We start from the raw sequence: 20,067 nt of genomic DNA on the forward strand, positions 1-20,067 counted from the left end.
TCTGTCCATTTGGCGACGAAGTCGTCCAACACTTAGGATTTAATGGCTCGGCGTGGTTTGTATGTTATGTTGAATGGCAGGAGCTCGATGGCCCACTTGGCGATCCGATCCGTAGCGTCGCGGTTGTTTATTATGTCATTGAGTGGTACTTCGGAAGCCACTGTGATGGAGAACTCTTGGAAGTAGTGTCGTAGCTTCCGGGATGCCATGAAGACCGCATATGCTATCTTTTGGTAATGAGGGTACTGGGATTTGCATGGTGTGAGGATAGTGGACACGTAGTATACCGGTTTCTGAAGTGGGAATTTGTGTCCGTCCTCCTCTCGTTCAACGACGAGCACCGCGCTCACCACTTGGTGTGTTGCAGAGATGTATAATAACATCGGTTCGTCGACGTTCGGCGCGGCCAGGATTGGGTTGCTCGCTAAAAGAGCCTTTATTTCTTCCAGTCCAGCCGTTGTTGCATCCGTCCACTCGAAGTGGTCAGTGCGTCGGAGAAGGCGATAAAGTGGCAATGCTTCTTCTCCTAATCTGGAGATAAACCGGCTTAAGGCTGCCACGCATCCGGCTAATTTTTGGACCTGTTTAAGGTCTGTTGGTGTAGCCAATTGTGATAAAGCTCGGATTTTGGCTAGATTTGCCTCAATTCCTGTATTGGAAACGATGAAGCCCAGCTATTTTTCGGCGGGAACGCCGAAAAAACATTTTTCCGGATTGAGCTTGATGTCATATGTACGGAGGTTATCGAATGTGAGACGCAGGTCGTCTATTAATGACTCGACGTGCCTAGTTTTGATGACGACGTCATCCACATATGCTTCAACTGTCTTGCCGATTTGTTTCTCCAGGCATGTTTGAATCATGCGTTGGTAGGTGGCACCAGTGTTTTTAAGCCCAAAGGGCATAGTGTTGAAGCAGAAAGGCATGTATGGGGTGATGAATGCCATTGCGGCCTGATCGGATTCCTTCATTTTGATTTGATGGTATCCGGAGTATGCGTCGAGGAAACACAGTGAGTCGTGTCCTGCAGTAGCATCAATAATCTGATCGATGCGGGGGAGGGGAAGGGATCCTTAGGGTAGGCCTTGTTGAGGTCTTTGAAGTCGACGCATAGGCGCCAGGATTTATCCTTCTTTGGCACCATCACCAGATTTGCTAGCCAGTCCGGGTGTTTTATTTCTCTGATGACTCCGGCCTCAATTAACTTGGCTAGCTCCTCCCCCATAGCTTGTCGTTTGGGTTTGGAAAAGCACCGCAGTGTTTGCTTGACCGGCTTGTATCCCTTCAATATATTGAGGCTTTGTTCGGCCAACCTGCGTGGGATTCCTGGCATGTCAGAAGGGTGCCAGGCGAATATGTCCCAGTTCTCGCGCAGGAACGCTCGTAGAGCGGCGTCGACCGTTGGGTCCAGCTGTGCCCCGATGGAAGCTGTCTTCTTGGGGTCCGTCGGGTGGACTTGAAATTTGACTATTTCGTCTGCTGGTTTGAAAGAGGTGGATTTGGGCCGCTTATCAAGGATTACGTCGTCCCTATCCACCATGGAGCGTAGTGCGGTTAACTCTTCGGCCGCGAGGGCCTCGGACAGTGCCTCGAGGGCCAGGGATGCGGTTTTGTTTTCGGCGCGGAGGGCTATGTCCGGGTCACTGGCGAGAGTGATAATACCATTGGGCCCTGGCATCTTGAGCTTCGTATACCCGTAATGAGGTATAGCTTGAAAGCATGTGAATGCATCTCGCCCCAATAGGGCGTGATATCCACTGTTGAAAGAGGCCGTAGATAAGGTTTAGCCCGCTGTCGCCGTCCATGAGCACTTTAGTGAGCCGAAAGCCATCCACAAGTGGATTGAGGACCAAGGCGGCTGGTGCCCGGACTGACCGGAATTTTGGTTTGTCACCGCCATTGAAAGTTATGGGTGTGTTGTTCCAGGGGTTTATTGCTGCGACTTGGCAGACTTCGGCGAGGTCGCGGAGTGCCCTCTTGCGCCGATTGTTCGAAGCGAAAGTCACGAAGACCGTCAATACTCTGAGGTCGTCATCCTCCGGGGGACGTTGCTCTGAGGTATTTTTGGTGAGGATGTCCTCGCCGCTCTTGGACACTTGCCGGAGTATCCAACATGCTCTAAGGTTGTGGGTTGGTAGGTATCCGGTGTCGTGTGTATTTTGCATGGCCTATCGAGCCATCCCTCTAGAACGGTTCCGCGTTCCGTAGCGGGCTTAGTTTTCTTCACTATGGGGTTGGGTGCCCCGCGAGGGTGCATCCTTTTTGCCCGCCAGAGGGGTTGAGTGGAGACCGGTGGTTCCCATCGAGTTGTTTGAGTTTTCCAGGCGCTTTCCGCTGCGCAGTACTTCTGTACTATGGTTGCCAAGTCAGCGAGGTGTAATACGCTACGGCGGTTGATGGCGTTGAGGATTCCTTCATCCATGCAATTATTGCAGAATACTGCAATCGTGTCTTCGTCACGGCAATCTTTAATCTTGTCTTTGATAAGGAGGAATCTGGCCCAAAAGTGATGCACTGTTTCCTGAGACTGTTGTCGTATGTACATGAGGTCGCATATATCCGGAGGACCGGAATTGCTTGGCGAATATTGCTTGTGGTGGGTGGGTGGCTTTAAATCCGAACCCTGGCCCAATTTGGAGTCCGGAGTTTGAAGGATTCCCGAGCTCGTTACTTCGGGCTCCGGGATGTTGAATCATTTTCCAGGCTCTACGCCCGATTCTAGGTTCGGAGGACCGGGAGTGTCGTCCCGCAGACTGGTATCCGGCTCTTCCAGCTCGGAGATCCGAACACAACTCGTCTTCAATATAGGGGAAGAGTTGTTGTTTTGCTCCTCTACGACCGCTATCTGATGGGTGATCGGCGGAGATTTGATTTCTCTCTGATCGGGTTTAAGCCTAATCCGATCATAGTTAGTAGCGACCCCCATGGCGGCGATGCGATCCATGAGTTCGTTTAAAGATGACAACTCCGCCGGATCCATCCGTTTGGAGTGTTCACAGTCAACGTGGAGACGAATTTTGATGACCTGAGAAGTCATCATCGGCTTAACGGCCGAATGGGCGATCATGGTAAAGTCGCTCAGCCGGAGGGTTTGGCCTGAGGCCAGGGCTCCTCCGGAGGTGATACTGTCCTTGGTAACAAGGCGAGCCATCAATCATGTCTTTGACGTCACAGCGGAACTCTCAATGAAAGCACCAATGTCCGTGTCAAACCCGGCGGATCTCGGGTAGGGGGTCCCGAACTGTGCGTCTAAGGTCGATGGTAACAGGAGACGGGGGACACGATGTTTACCCAGGTTTGGGCCCTCTTGATGGATGTAATACCCTACTTCCTGCTTGATTGATCTTGATGAATACGAGGATTACAAGAGTTGATCTACCATGAGATCGTAATGGCTAAACCCTAGATGTCTAGCCTGTATGATTGTGATTGCCCCTACGGACTAAACCCTCCGGTTTATATAGACACCGGAGGGGCCTAGGGTTGTACAGAGTCGGTTTACAGAGGAAGGAATCATCATATTCGAACGCCAAGCTTGCCTTCTATGCCAAGGAGAGTCTCATCCGGACATGGGAGGAAGTCTTTTGTCTTGTATCTTCACGGCCCATTAGTCCGGCCCACGTCACATAGCCCGGACGCCCGAAGACCCCTTAATCCTGGACTCCCTCATCTGCCCAAAAAAGCGCTACTACTATAATTCCCACACTGTTGCCGGTAGGCTAAGAATAGTAGTAGCGAGCCCGATGGAAACACGATTGCTAATTGCCTTGTAGCAGCGTGTTTCTGTTGTAGAGCGCTACTGCTAAGAAAAAGAAAATAAGTAGAGAAATAAGTAGAAAAGTAAATGAAAATGAAAGTAATAGAAAAAAGTAGAAATGAAAAAAAGAAAAAGAAAAGAAAAATAAAAATAATGGAGAAAGGCATAGTAGTACCGCTTGTTCTCACAAGGCGCTATAGAGAAATTGGGTGTAGGTACTAAGGCCTTGCTGTGGAAATTGAAGTGGTCATGTTATATCTTATCATTGTAGTGGTTCAATTGTGCCCAAGTGGCCTTTTGTTGTTTCCAGGGAATGAACCCGAGTGGCCTATGTTTTGCCAGAATGTTGATTCATTTCCGTTCCGGCAAATTTCAGGTGCTCGATTTGTCCACTTTTTATGTAACGCCCATGATGCGGCTATATCTCTCACGTGTCGAGGCACGACTTAGAGGCATAATCGCATTGTGGTTGTCGCAAGAAGGGTCATCTTCACACAATCCCATGTAATGAACAAGAAAGGGATAAAGAGGGTTGGCTTACAATCGCCACTTCACATAATGAACATATAATTCATACATCATTCAGAGTACACACATAGTCCGACTAAGGACAAATAAATGAAAAGGAAGATAACCCAACTGCTAGATCCCCGATCATCCCAACTGGGCTCCACTACTGATCATCTAGAAACGAAACATAGTAATGACCAAGGTCCTCGTCGAACTCCCACTTGAGTTCGGTAGCATCACCTGCATGGTATCATCGGCACCTGCAACTGTTTCGGTAGTATCTGGTGAGTCACGAGGACTCAGCAATCTCAAAACCCGCGAGATCAAGACTATTTAAGCTTATGGGTAGGATGAGGTAATGAGGTAGAGCTGCAGCAAGCACTAAGAAAATATGGTGGCTAACATACGCAAATAAGAGCGAGAAGAGAAGCAACGCAACGGTCGAGAAGCTAGAAGTGATCAAGAAGTGACCCTGAAACTACTTACGTTCATACATAACCCAAAAACCGTGTTCACTTCCCGGACTCCACCGAAAAGAGACCATCACGGCTTCACACGCGGTTGATGCATTTTTAATTAAGTCAAGTGTCAAGTTCTCTACAACCGGCCATTAACAAATTCCCATCTGCCACATAACCGCGGGCACGGCTTTTGAAAGTTTATACCCTGCAGGGGTGTCCCAACTTAGCCCATCACAAGCTCTCACGATCAATGAAGGATATTCCTTCTCCCGGAAAGACCCGATCAGTCTTGGAATCCCGGTTATAAGACATTTCGACAATGGTAAAACAAGACCAGCAAGACCACCCAACTGTGCCGACAAATCCCGATAGGAGCTGCACATATCTCGTTCTCAGGGCACACCGGATGAGACAAGCTACGACTAAAACCAGCCCTCGAGTTTCCCCGAGGTGGCCCCGCAGGCGGCTCGGTTCGGACCAACACTCAGAGGAGCACTGGCCCGGGGGGGCTAAAATAAAGATGACCCTCGGGCTCGCGTAAACCCAAGGGAAAGGTATAGGTTGTTAGGAAAATGTAAAACCAAGGTTGGGCCTTGCTGGAGGAGTTTTATTCAAAGCGAACTATCAAGGGGGTCCCATAACCCCAACCGCGTAAGGAATGCAAAATCAAGGAACATAACACCGGTATGACGGAAACTAGGGCGGCAAGAGTGGAACAAAACACCAGGCATAAGGCCGAGCCTTCCACCCTTTGCCAAGTATATAGGTGCATTAATAAATAAGAGATATTGTGATATCCCAACATAATCATGTTCCAACATGGAGCAATCTTCAACTTCACCTGCAACTAACAACGCTATAAGAGGGGCTAAGCAAAAGCAGTAACATAGCCAAACAACGGTTTGCTAGGAAGGTGGGTTAGAGGCTTGACATGGCTATATGGGAGGCATGATAAACAAGTGGTAGGTAGCGCGACATTGCGATAGAACGAACAACTAGCAAGCAAAGATAGAAGTGATATCGAGGGTAATGGTCATCTTGCCTGAGATCCCACAAGGAAGAAGAACGAGTCCATGAAGTAGACGAACCAACGTAGTCGAACGAATCCTCACAATCGCAACGTAACCGGAACTATCAAGCAGAAGCGCAACTGGAAAGAAGCAAACAACATGGTAAACAACCATCACAAGACATGGCATGGTGCACAATCAAGTATGAAGCATGTCCGGTTTAATGAGGCATGGCATGGCAAAGTGCACAAACAATACTACAAATTAAGTGGAGCTCAATATGCAACGAGTTGCATATTGACAAAACACCACATCAACTATTTAGTTCTCTCTCGTTTATGTACCCAACAATATTAAATGTTATTAAACATAGCAAGGGGTGAAGCATAAGTAAACTAACTATTTAGGCAAGTTTAAATGAGGCCGAAACAACAAACAACAATTCCGGAAAATCCCCATATGCATATTATGAATTTGGTACTGTTCTGCCCTAACCATATTTTAGAGTTGTTAAACAGGAAAATAAAGTGCAACATGTTAATCTATGCATTTTTCCACCCCATTTACATATAAAGTTTATTCAAAATGGAGCTACGCTTATTTAGTTATGAAATAAATCATTTTAACGTGCTATTTATGCAAAATTAAACAAACAGCAAGTTAAACCTTTTTAACATGGATGAAAGTGGCATATTATCAAACTAGATGAAGTTCTAAGCACTTTTCATATATAAAACATTTTAATCCGATGCACGGTTTGTGAAATATTATATGCATGAACATGAGGGTTTTTCTACAAAACAGACGTTCTCTGGATAAAAAGGAAAATCACAGATCTGGAAAAAAACGTACGCGGGCCGAATCTTGCTGGCCCGATAGTGTACAGGAGAGGGACATCAGGGGGGCTGCTCACATTGGGCCTTGAGGCCGAATCTGGAGCTGGGCCAGGGGCGCTGGGATGAGGCAGCCCACGCAGCAGGACGACGCGTCCACGGTGCGGGCGAGCGGGCGGTCAACGCGGGCTTGACCCGTGCGCTGGCGCTGGTCTCGCTCGATGCAGAGGAAGTGGACAAAGGGGCGAGACGCGGGCGGCTCCAGACGATACAGGGAAGCGGTGGCGCGCACAGGAGGTCGAGGATGGACGGGTTCATGGCGGGGCGGCGAGATCCAGCGGGGAAGCAGCTTGGCGGCGCCGGGCTTGAGAGGAGGCCGTCGGCGGGAAACGGCGGGGACGGAGCAAGGCAGCGGCTATGCGGGACTTGAGGCACAGGGGCGAAGCGGAAGATGTCGGCGCACGGGCGAGGCACAGGACGGCGGTGCCGGACTTGGCGGGTCGAGCAGAGGGACTTGGCGCCGCAGCGGAGAAGCTTCAGGGTGGCGGCTTGGCGACTCCGGCGAAGAGGCGCGGGAAGAAGACGGTGGCTGGCTGTGCGTGGGTTGGTGAGGAGGGGATCTGGGAGGATCCCAAGATTGAGAGTGGCGACGGCGGGTGAGGGATTGGATGGATGGGACTGCCTAGACTAGGGTTTGGACCTATATATATAGCATGTGGGTTAGATTAGGGGTGATCTAGTCCCTCCGATTTTAATCGGACGGTCTCGGATAAATAGCTTAGGGTCCCAATTAAGAAAACGGAGATGTTTTATAGATGTTTGGGGATGATCCGGACCCATCGGTCACGACTGAGCGGGTCGGGTTCGGGACAACTTTCGGACGCGCGCGAGGGGTCTTAATAAAATGTAGAGAGGGTCAACTGGTCAGACAAGAGGGGCTCGAAAAACCCGGTTGGTCTCAAAATGGTCAATGAAGGCAAGGGGGACGCGGCAACTACGAACGGATGCAAGTTTTGAAAAATGACGGCAACGAAGTGCCGATGCAATGTGGATGATGCAGTGATGAAATGCAACAAGCAAATAAAACACACAGCGATCACGAAGAACATGGAAGGCGTCTGGAGCGTCGGTCTCGGGGCGTTACAACACTCCTCCACTTACAAGAGATCTCGTCCCGAGATCTAGGGATGGCACCGGAGAGAAACGGAAGAGGAAAAGATAAAACAAAGTTGCTTCTTTGACAAACGAGTGAAACCACGAGCCTTAAGAGGTTGAACAGATAGAAAGAAAGAATACAATGGAGACGAACGAGATTGCAAACACTCCGATAGAAAAGAGGAACAAGGAACATTATGAGAACCCTGTAGGTTGAAACATGGAACAAGAGCTCAATGAACCAATAAGAATATGCCACCACACCGGTATAATGAGATAGCCAAGGAACAAGAATGACCAATTTCGACAGCACTCCGGTTGACAAGAGGAGCAAAACTTGATAAGATGAAAAGAACTTAAATATAGGACACAACACTCATGTTAAATGGATAAGCACGAAAAGAACATGATCTTGACAAAACAAGATGATGGGTCGAAGAGAGCAATATCACAATGCCTCCGGGATAAATGAAAGAATGGAATGGAATGGAATGAACGGAGGGAAACAAGATCTTGAAAGAGCACGCTTACAAGAAATGCTAGAACAGAGTTGTTGGATTATCAGCAGTGAAAGGATAAGCTTGTTGTGGGCTTATGGAAAACCTCCCAAAATTATGAGGTGACAACCTGCCACTCACTGGAAAAAGATTTGATTGAGAGCTAGAAAAGATAGAAAGCTTCTTCCACCGAGGTGATAAGGAGAAAACTTGGATCATAGATAATCACCACAAAGAGCAACATTCCTTAGGGAAGGTTGTAGGTGAAATATGACACAAGATAACTCCAACAAAGAGATTGATGGATTTAAAATACCTCATTCTCGACACCATGTGAGTCGCAAAACATGAAAGGAAATTGTCAAGAGTGATATAACGACATCTCGAAGGTAAGGTGGAAGGAATTGCACTTTGGAATGCAAGATGAAGAATACTTGAACTCCTCAAAACAAAACATGTGTTGAGCACCTTGTTTAATTTTGAGTATAGCTTGGCGGATCTTAACTCCGAGAGAAATCTTGAAGAACAATTGAAGGATGAAAGGAATCCTTGACGAACCACCATGTAGAGCCTTCATGAAGAATCCGGTAATAAAAGGATGATAAAAGAAGGAGAAGTTGAAAGAATAGGGTGAAGCCTTGCAAAGAATTAGATGGATCTTCGCCACGAGTTAACTGAGAGAGCTTGGAACTCTGGAAACAAAAGATGAAGCATCTCGAACCAAGAATGTGATATGATGAACAACTCTGAAAAGAAGAAATTAGATCACTTGGATGAAACAAGAATAAGAATTAAGTTATGCGTATCCTTCACCAATTTAGATTGATGACAAGCAACGGATTAGGCATACTACCTATTCTTCTTGAAAAGATTGAAGAGATATAGCCAAACTTGAGAAAAGTCTTCAACGATCCACCGGTAGGATTGGAAAGAACGAATGAATTGATATGATAACCAAGGAAGAGAATTCTTGAACGAACCACCGTAAGAATTTGGAAATGGAAGTAGCAAAGGCACAATTCACCGGGAAGAATTAGAAAATGAATGAAGATACTTGGCAGAATTTAGATACATGAGAACAAAGAGATCATAAACTGATTAGAGGATATTTGAACGATGCACCGGTAAGATTTGGAGAATGAGATCTGAAAACTGAGAATGAATAATTCTGAGATGATGGCTTCGGAGAAACAAACTGAAAAGACTCCTGAATTGCTCCGGATGGGTGAAAAGAATTCTCACAATCAAAAACAATTGTGAGAGGATGGCATAAGCTAGAACTATGAATCTTCAAGAGAACGGACCAAGATTTAGGAGAAATCCTTCTTCGGTCTTCAAATATTGAGAATGACGATGAGAACCACCATGCATTGTTGAGGCACTCCGGGATGAAGAATAGAAAGGTTGAACCAGCGATGAAAATAATTTGAAAGATCTTGGAGAAAGACATTTGACTGATGATAATTCATTCTTACGTCAAACTTCAAAAAGAATTTGGGAATAGCTCCGGGAGAATTAGAAGAATCAGGTAAGATCCTGGGAAAAGACCTGTGGGTTAGGGCCCACTCAAAAGAAACACCGTTGAACGATTTAAAAGATAGATTGCGCCGGTTGAATTAAATGGCTTGAATGAGATAAGAACCTCAAAATAACTCAAATGGATTGGAAAGGAAACGTGAATCTTCCGAGATATCTTCAGTACTCCAGAACAAATGAATGGCGAGAAGTGGATGATTAAGAGGTGCACCGGCATGAGAAAACATTTGAAATGAGGAAAGGGATATGATCGATAAAGCTTGAATTGAAACCACCGGAGAAGATAAGAGAACGAAGAATGATAAACTTGAAGCTTCCTTTAGCATCTTCATGAGAATCACCGAATAAGAACATTGAAGCAAAATAATGAAGAGACTTCATAGCAATAAAATGGATGATTGATTAAGATATATGAGTCGTTGAATAAAAAGGTGGGAGGGCGGGAAAACAAAGGCAACTTGGGGATGGGTGAAACAGACACCGTTGAGAAAACTTATAATTGATCTTGCGGATGTTGGAATGATCGGATGCACTTGAAGAGAAACACGCCGATTGGAAAAGAATTGACATGACAACCTCAATGATCAAGAAGGATTAGCACTCCCATATAAATATGTGGATGCCATTTAGAAAAGGTATGGAATCTACATTTGACTTCGAAGCAACTCGAATACCACAACTCAAAACAAAACAAAGGATTTGGCTTAGGATATAAGCCAGAACAAACATATGATAGATCCCATGTCGTATCATGTGTCTGTTGGAAAGATATCCTACGAGATACTTGAATTCCCACCTATAAACTCCTGAAACTTTCTGGCTATGCAATCTGGTGTTGGGGATACAGGGGAAGCACAATATCTCACCCAAACTAACAATCCCTACATCCAGCTGTATCCATCCGTCAACACATAACCAAGAAAACTCCGGAAATTGTGTACCTCAACCTTCGAAAAGCATCCGTTATACGAGCTATGGCAATACTCCCGAACTCCCGCCCCAGTACTGGGTGGCATCGAGGTTATCTCACCAACAACTACATAAAAGAGATTTTCGATGTCGGCGGAAAAAACTCATGTATTCCAGAACTGCAACGATAAAATTGTGACGACAACACCTCGGAGCTCAACTCCCCGGGACACTGCCACAACCCTTAAATGTCAGGAGGCACCAAGAACAATGTTCTCGTCACAAGAATATCGGAACGATCCCAAGATACCCGCGTGATCCTAAAAAAATTTAGTGAGATTTGAGGAGAGAAAAGTCAAATCATCTACGTCAGGAGGCCTCACCAAGCGACGAAGGGACTGAGGAGTAAAAAGAATCCTACTCTCCGATATATATAATCCTAAGACTCAAAACATTTTTGTTCTAGACTCAACAACGTTAGCGATTCAATCAAGCAGGGGGCTCCTAAGTCGGGGGCCCATGATGCGGCTATATCTCTCACGTGTCGAGGCACGACTTAGAGGCATAACCGCATTGTGGTTTTCTCGCAAGAAGGGTCATCTTCACACAATCCCATGTAATGAACAAGAAAGGGATAAAGAGGGTTGGCTTACAATCGCCACTTCACACAATGAACATATAATTCATACATCATTCAGAGTACACACATAGTCCGACTACGGACAAATAAATGAAAAGGAAGATAACCCAACTGCTAGATCCCCGATCATCCCAACTGGGCTCCACTACTGATCATCCGGAAACGAAACATAGTAACGACCAAGGTCCTCGTCGAACTCCCACTTGAGTTCGGTAGCATCACCTGCATGGTATCATCGGCACCTACAATTGTTTTGGTAGTATCTGGTGAGTCACGAGGACTCAGCAATCTCAAAACCCGCGAGATCAAGACTATTTAAGCCTATGGGTAGGATGAGGTAATGAGGTAGAGCTGCAGCAAGAACTAAGCAAATATGGTGGCTAACATACGCAAATAAGAGCGAGAAGAGAAGCAACGCAACGGTCGAGAAGCTAGAAGTGATCAAGAAGTGACCCTGAAACTACTTACGTTCATACATAACCCAAAAACCGTGTTCACTTCCCGGACTCCGCCGAAAAGAGACCATCACGGCTACACACGTGGTTGATGCATTTTTAATTAAGTCAAGTGTCAAGTTCTCTACAACCGGACATTAACAAATTCCCATCTGCCACATAACCGCGGGCACGGCTTTCGAAAGTTTATACCCTGCAGGGGTGTCCCAACTTAGCCCATCACAAGCTCTCACGATCAACGAAGGATATTCCTTCCCCCGGAAAGACCCGATCAGTCTCGGAATCCCGGTTACAAGACATTTCGACAATGGTAAAACAAGACCAGCAAGACCACCCGACTGTCCCGACAAATCCCGGTAGGAGCTGCACATATCTCCTTCTTAGGGCACAGCGGATGAGACAAGCTACGAGTAAAACTAGCCCTCGTGTTTCCCCGAGGTGGCCCCGCAGGCGACTCGGTTCCGACCAACACTCAGAGGAGCACTGGCCCGGGGGGGCTAAAATAAAGATGACCCTCGGGCTCGTGAAAACCCAAGGGAAAGGTATAGGTTGTTAGGCAAATGTAAAACCAAGGTTGGGCCTTGCTGGAGGAGTTTTATTCAAAGCGAACTGTCAAGGGGGTCCCATAACCCCAACCGCGTAAGGAACGCAAAATCAAGGAGCATAACACCGGTATGACGGAAACTAGGGCGGCAAGAGTGGAACAAAACACCAGGCATAAGGCCGAGCCTTCCACCCTTTGCCAAGTATATAGGTGCATTAATTAAATAAGAGATATTGTGATATCCCAACATAATCATGTTCCAACATGGAGCAATCTTCAACTTCACCTGCAACTAACAACGCTATAAGAGGGGCTAAGCAAAAGCGGTAACATAGCCAAACAATGGTTTGCTAGGAAGGTGCGTTAGAGGCTTGACATGGCAATATCGGAGGCATGATAAACAAGTGGTAGGTAGCGTGACATTGCAATAGAACGAACAACTAGCAAGCAAAGATAGAAGTGATATCGAGGGTAATGGTCATCTTGCCTGAGATCCCGCAAGGAAGAAGAACGAGTCCATGAAGTAAACGAACCAACGTAGTCGAACGAATCCTCACAATCGCAACGTAACCGGAACTATCAAGCAGAAGCGCAACCGGAAAGAAGCAAACAACATGGTAAACAACCATCACAAGACATGGCATGATGCACAATCAAGTATGATGCATGTCCGGTTTAATGAGGCATGGCACGACAAAGTGCACAAACAATACTACAAATTAAGTGGAGCTCAATATGCAACGAGTTGCATATTGACGAAACACCACATCAACTATTTAGTTCTCTCTCGTTTATGTACCCAACAATATTAAATGTTACTAAACATAGCAATGGGTGAAGCATAAGTAAACGAACTATTTAGGCAAGTTTAAATGAGGCCGGAACAACAAACAACAATTTCGGAAAATCCCCATATGCATATTAGGAATTTGGTACTGTTCTGCCCTAACCATATTTTAGAGTTGTTAAACAGGAAAATAAAGTGCAACATGTTAATCTATGCATTTTTAACCCCATTTACATATAAAGTTTATTTAAAATGGAGCTACGGTTATTTAGTTATGAAATAAATCATTTTAACATGCTATTTATGCAAAATTAAACAAACAGCAAGTTAAACCTTTTTAACATGGATGAAAGTGGCATATTATGAAACTAGATGAAATTCTAAGAACTTTTCATATATAAAACATTTTAATCCGATGCACGGTTTGTGAAATATTATATGCATGAACATGAGGGTTTTTCTGCAAAACAGACGTTCTCTGGATAAAAAGCAGAAGATGTCGGCGCACGGGCGAGGCACAGGATGGTGGCGCCAGACTTGGCGGGTCGAGCAGAGGGACTTGGCGCCGCAGCGGAGAAGCTTCAGAGCGGCGGCTTGGCGACTCCGGCGAAGAGGCGCGGGAAGAAGACGGTGGCTGGCTGTGCGTGGGTTGGTGAGGAGGGGATCTGGGAGGATCCCAAGGTTGAGAGTGGCGGCGGCGGGTGAGGGATTGGATGGATGGGACTGCCTAGACTAGGGTTTGGACCTATATATATAGCATGTGGGTTAGATTAGGGGCGATCTAGTCCCTCCGATTTTAATTGGACGGTCTCGGATAAATAGCTTAGGTGCCCAATTAAGAAAACGGAGATGTTTTATAGATGTTTGGGGATGATCCGGACCCATCGGTCACGACTGAGCGGGTCGGGTTCGGGACAACTTTTGGACACGCGCGAGGGGTCTGAATAAAATGTAGAGAGGGTCAACTCGTCAGACAAGAGGGGTCGAAAAACCCGGTTGGTCTCGAAACGGTCAACAAAGGCAAGGGGGGACGCGGCAACTATGAACGGATGCAAGTTTTGAAAAATGACAGCAACGAAGTGCCGATGCAATGTGGATGATGCAATGATGAAATGCAACAAGCAAATAAAACACACATCGATCACGAAGAACATGGAAGGCGTCTGGAGCGTCGGTCTCGGGGCGTTACATTTTAGCAAAGGTCATGCTAAAATTTTCCATGAATTTCGGCATGACTTGTGCTACAAACTAGGACATATCAAGTGTTGGGGAACATTCTCCTAATGATGTGATCTCGTTCATCAAATGACAACACATGTTTATGGTTAGGAAACATAACCATCTTTGATAAACGAGCTAGTCAAGTAGAGGCATACTAGGACACTTTGTTCTGTCTATGTATTCACACATGTACTAAGTTTCCGATTAATACAATTCTAGCATGAATAATAAACATTTATCATGAAATAAGGAAATAAATAATAACTTTATTATTGCCTCTAGGGCATATTTCCTTCATCAAGTTCCCGGGATTTGCCACACCGAGAATGAATCAACGCTCCTGCAAAACATAGGTCTTTTTATGTCATTATTCATTTTATTAGGTCTAGAATTAATTGACTAGATTTAATCGTAGGAAACATGGCTAGCAACGATGAAGGACAGGGTTCTGGTGATTGTGACGATGTCTACCGAGCGGCAGACAAATTTTTGAACCTTGTCGATGATCAACGGTTGTTGTTGCTGGGCCCACCTGTCACATCGGAGACTGAGACAGACATCGAGACCGGCGCTGAGACTGAGACCGGCGCCGAGACTGGCAGAGCCGGTATAGAACGGAAACCAAAGAGGCAACAGCGCCCAAACCAGCTCATCACTACTAGAGTGGTGGTCACGGAGGTGGACGACGGCAATTATAGCCAAAAGAGCCTGAGGAAGTGCGATCGTGCTACGGCAATCAAATAGGCTGCATACTACGGGCTTGCGCCACCATCAACGATGAGAAACTAAAGAAGATAGAAAATATGAGGCCCTCCCTCCTAACGAAGCTGCACCAGGTATTCTTGTTCCCGGGACGGGATGAAAAGAAATATACTGATCCAGATAAAGACCCGGCAATGAAGAAGATAAACAAACGTGCCATGAGCAAGTTTAGCGATGCGTTGGCCACCTGGAAAGTAAGGGTGAAACATCAGATTATCAACAAAAAGGAACCCTACTCCGAGATTGTAAAGGATAATCCGGCAATCACAGAAGAGCAGTTTGAAATATTCAAGGCGGCTTGCGATGCCGAAGCTGCCAAAGAAAAGTCAAAGTACATGAAGGGACTTCAAGAGAGGAACATGGGGTGCCACCACCTCGGAAGCCGTGGTTACGCGGGGGAGAGGTCCATATGGGCCAAGGAGGACGTGGAACGCGGAAGTCTTGGCATCCCAGACCCCTTGGCGGAGTTCACCGTCCCGCAGGAGCGTGACGTCCTCAGGGCCCGGTACCATTGGCACCCAGTCAAGAAGGTTTTGGAGACGGACCCGGTCACGACGGAGTTCATGAGACTGCTGGTAATTTTAGTTTCTGATCAATTCGACTGCATGTTTAGTCATATTTATAAATGATCCTTGTTCCTTTTGCAGAGAGAGCAGCACAGGATTGAGGCCGAAAGCGACTTGCCGTATGAGGCGTTGGCGAGGCCCAAGTGGGACACCCCATTCAACCGGGCCTTGAACATATTGAAACGACTCCCGGTGGACACTCGGCCGTCATATGGATGCGTGCACAGTGTCGGAGACGGCGCCACGTGGAAGAAGTACTACCGTGAGACCACGGAGGAGAGAAAGGAAAGACGGAGGTTAACTGAAGAAAACATCGACAAGAAGGTTGAGATTGCGGTTGAGAAGAAATCTGGTAAGACAATCAAAGCTGCGGTAGCTGCCGCAAAATGGGAGATGGCAGCTACGTGTGGTGTCTTGGTTCCGACTATCGTCAGTTGGAGCAGGCAAAATCCAAATAAAGATGCAGCAGACTTTCCCCTTGCCGACTTCTTCGGGAGCAGCTCGACTAGCATTGCACCAGCACCTGCACTAGCACCTGCTCATGCACCGGCTCCCGCACCAGCTCCTGCACCGGCTCCCACACCTGCACGTAGCAGCCCGTCCTCCATCTCGGACATGCTCGGCGGTGCTTCGTCTTTGGCTGACTCGATGCCCTCACGGTACCTGTCACACCAGCCCTCTTCAATAAATGTATAATCTCCCGTTTCCGTTGCCTTTCAGATGTCTCACGTCGCAGACATGTCTTTGCAGGCCGACGTAACCCCGTGCACCATATTGTACACCATCAGCGACCAGAAGGTGGACGTCGGGAAGGCGACGATAATGAAGCCGAAGGAACAATTGTTCCACAGTCGGGCGATCCCCCCGACGTCTTCAAGGTTTCCGTGGCCAGTGTCAAACCGGGCCACGAGAATTCGGCTCCTCCGGTACTAGGGGGATGACGACGAGACCCCACGGCGGCTTGGCGATTACAAGGGGTGGGTCCTATTGTGGCCAAAGAGTCTGCTTCGTCTGGAGGCGGCCGGGCCATAGATGAGGATGAGGATGACGATGACACTCAACAGTATCTCAATACTAGCGCCAATCATGACGGAGGATTGATGGCTCAGCAGTATGAGTACTCAGGGTTTGAGTCATGAGTCGATGCCTGAATTGCCGCCTCCGGAGGCTGAACGTATTATAGACGACCTTCCACCAAAGAAGCATAGGAAGAGAGCGAGGAAAGGCAACAATAAAGATGCTGCTATGATCCAGCCGCCTCCGCAGCCTCGGGTTCAAGACCGTATACCTGTCCCCGGTGCGGCGAAATACCATACCCCCGGTGAACCAATCCTACCTAAAGCAGCGGTAGAGGCCACACACGGCGATCTAAGGAGACTTCATGACGATGTGTTGCGGAGAGAGAAAAGCCTCATCGCCTCGGAAAATCCAGGATACCCACTCTACGTGGTTAACATGCCGCGGCAAAGGTCGTACATCCACACATTCCCCGCGGAGAAGTTCTTCCTTTGATTCGATTACATCTTCGACATGTTTCACTTGAAGAAGCTGGATTTTACATTTGTCCGCCTTTATGCTTGTACATGAACTACATCATCGGGATTGAGCAGATACCTTATATCTGTGTCGCTGACCCGTACTTCATGCACGAGGGCTTCTTGGCAGTCTGCGCAAAGCACCGTGAATACGCGAGGGACTACATCCTCGATTTCATGGTCGCCAATAAGGACAAGGAGACGATTCTCGTGCCTTATCATCTCATGTAAGTCATCCGCGTAGATATCCTTCCTTTGATTTCAATCATTCATTTGCATGGTGGAGGCTAATTAATTTGAGGTGTACTTATTTTGCGCAGCGGCGGTCACGCCGTCCTCATCATCCTTTACCCCTGATACTCCAACGCTCTTTACTTGGACTCTTCGAAGAACATGAACAAAAAGGATTACACCCACATCAAGTCTGTTCTCGACAGTGCTATCTTTTTCTACGGCGTACAGGGTGGAGAGATCAAGACCAAGAAGAAAAGGGACGGCAGGCCCGCCTTCGACCATAAGACCGACTTCTGCTACATCCAGCAACCGAGTGATACTCTTAGTGATGGATTCTATGTCCTACACCACATGCTGGAGTAGAGACGGGATCAGCAGAACCTTCGCATGTCACCTACATCTGGCGATGCCCATATTCTACAATGGGCAAAGAACGTAGGAGATATCCCGGATCATCGACTTCGAGCTGAGTTCTATCACATCCAGCGTGAACTTGCCCAAATCATCACGAAGGAGGTCCTCGAAAAAACAGGGATGTTCTACGAGGAAGGGCAAATGTCGCGGGAAGACGTCCGAACACGCGTAGCCTCTCGGCGTCTTGACCTGAGCCTTTCACTAAGCTCGGGGACTATCTCCCTGACTTGGATGGATGGCACGGCATGTTGGAGTGATTGTCGATATATGACAATGTGTTCGTTTAGTCCATACTTTCTGTATGACGAAACTTTGAGTTATGCACGACGAAACTTTATTTGTGATGTAATTAAACCATCCTCCTCGACTAGCCAAGATCACTCTAGTTAGGGCATTTTGGGTACGATGAACTTTGTTATTTATGCTTATGATATGTTGCTTCTATTTTTGCCAAGTCTGTCTCTTTCTGTTGCTCAACTATATATGTTGCATATCATCGACTCATGTGACGATGCAGGTGCATAGATCATCGATGGAGAAGAAGTGCTACACCAGGAGTATACGACAAGTGGCCGGAGTGTCAGGCCCAGGTGTACCGGCTTCCGGTTTCCGAGTGACGGCCGGTAGTTAGTTTAGGTTCACGCTAGTGCGAGAGGGATACGAACTCATGTACTGCATAGTTCCGCTCTCACTCATAGTGATAGCTCTTCTCGCGTATATCATTGTTTAGATGGATGACGATGTAGTTGCAAGTAATCGAGACTTGTATGGCTATTTTCGAGATGATGACGAGAGATCACTTTGTGTTGGATGATGATTATGATGATGACATGATTTGATGCTATGATTACATTTGTATGTGTATGATACGCAAAAGATTATTGTATAAAGCCTATTCAAATACAAAACAAATATGCAGAAAAAAACAAAAGCTAATAAAACTAACAGTAGCAAGGGGAATAAAGTTAGCAGCAGCGCGCTCTTACCAGTAGCACGCCCTAGTTAAAAGCGCTGCAGCTATTAGCATCAGCGCGTTGAACTAAAGCTCGCTACTGCTAGCCATGTATAGCAGTAGCGTGGGGCAACACGCGCTACTGATACATGTTAGCTGTAGCACCATATCAGTAGCGCGGGACCCGCGCTACTGATACACCAAATACCCGCGCTACTGCTAGGCTTTTCCCTAGTAGTGTACCTCGAGATTGTAAGTTGTGTTCTAACTCTAGGGCTACATGAATGTAGTTGTTATTCGGTCCCCTCTACGGGCTAAATCCCTTGGCTTATATACACGCCAGGTAGGGCATCTAGGGTTACATGGTCGGTATCCAGGGGATCGCATGGAGGCGGCAGGAGATGTCTTGGAGTGTATGTCAAGTCTTCGGCAGAGGCAGTCTTGATCACGCCTAGGCACGCAACTTCTCGAGTCCACCTTTGTCGTGCTTTCGTCACGGCAGATATCCTCGTGAAAGGACTAAGTTGTGAGGCCATCGCAACTAGGTGGTAGCTTAAACGGGGTTGGTCGGAATCAAGAGACGCGAGTTTTACCCAGGTTCAGCCCCTCGTGGTGGAGGTAAAAGCCTACATCCTGCTTGATTGCTATTGATGATGATGGATCTCGATTACAAGGGTGTTGTTTCACTACCTCTATCTCGAGAGCTATTGACTTGTCTCTAACTTGTTCTTTAGACGACCAAGGAGCCCACTTTATATAATAGCAGGGCCCCTGGGGTTTACAATAGGTTCCGAGTCCTACTCTAAGTCTTGTTTAATCTTCTATGCCTTCCAAGTTAGGAAGTATCCATCCTGTGTATAATCCTTTGAGCCGGCCATAGCAAACTGGGTCTCCTCTTCTTGGACCTTCACTGCGAGCCGGCCCATTGGGCTCCTGTCAAGCCGGCCTCCTGCCGGGTCTCGTCACTCAGCCCTAGATTCCTCCTCGTCATCTTATCTTAACCCAGAAAATGGTATGACCCATATATAGAGCCTTCAAGCTCTAGGCCGGGCCAAACCTTTAGCCGGGTTATAACCGTGGGGAATATCCCCAACAACCTTGAAGAGAACGAGAGCCCACCGGCCCATCCGAAGGCTATAGGCCAGCCGGGTTAGTACCCCTATATCCAGGACACGGTCACTCCACTTTTCCCCCTGTGTGAACAAGAGCCAGAGACCATGCAACACCTGCTCCTGACTTGCTCCTCCAGCAAAATTTGGTATGAGGTCCTGGACTGGTGTCGCTCTCCT

Source organism: Triticum aestivum, chromosome 2D (genome assembly GCF_018294505.1).
Source record: "Triticum aestivum cultivar Chinese Spring chromosome 2D, IWGSC CS RefSeq v2.1, whole genome shotgun sequence".
NCBI classification, from domain to species: Eukaryota; Viridiplantae; Streptophyta; class Magnoliopsida; order Poales; family Poaceae; genus Triticum; species Triticum aestivum.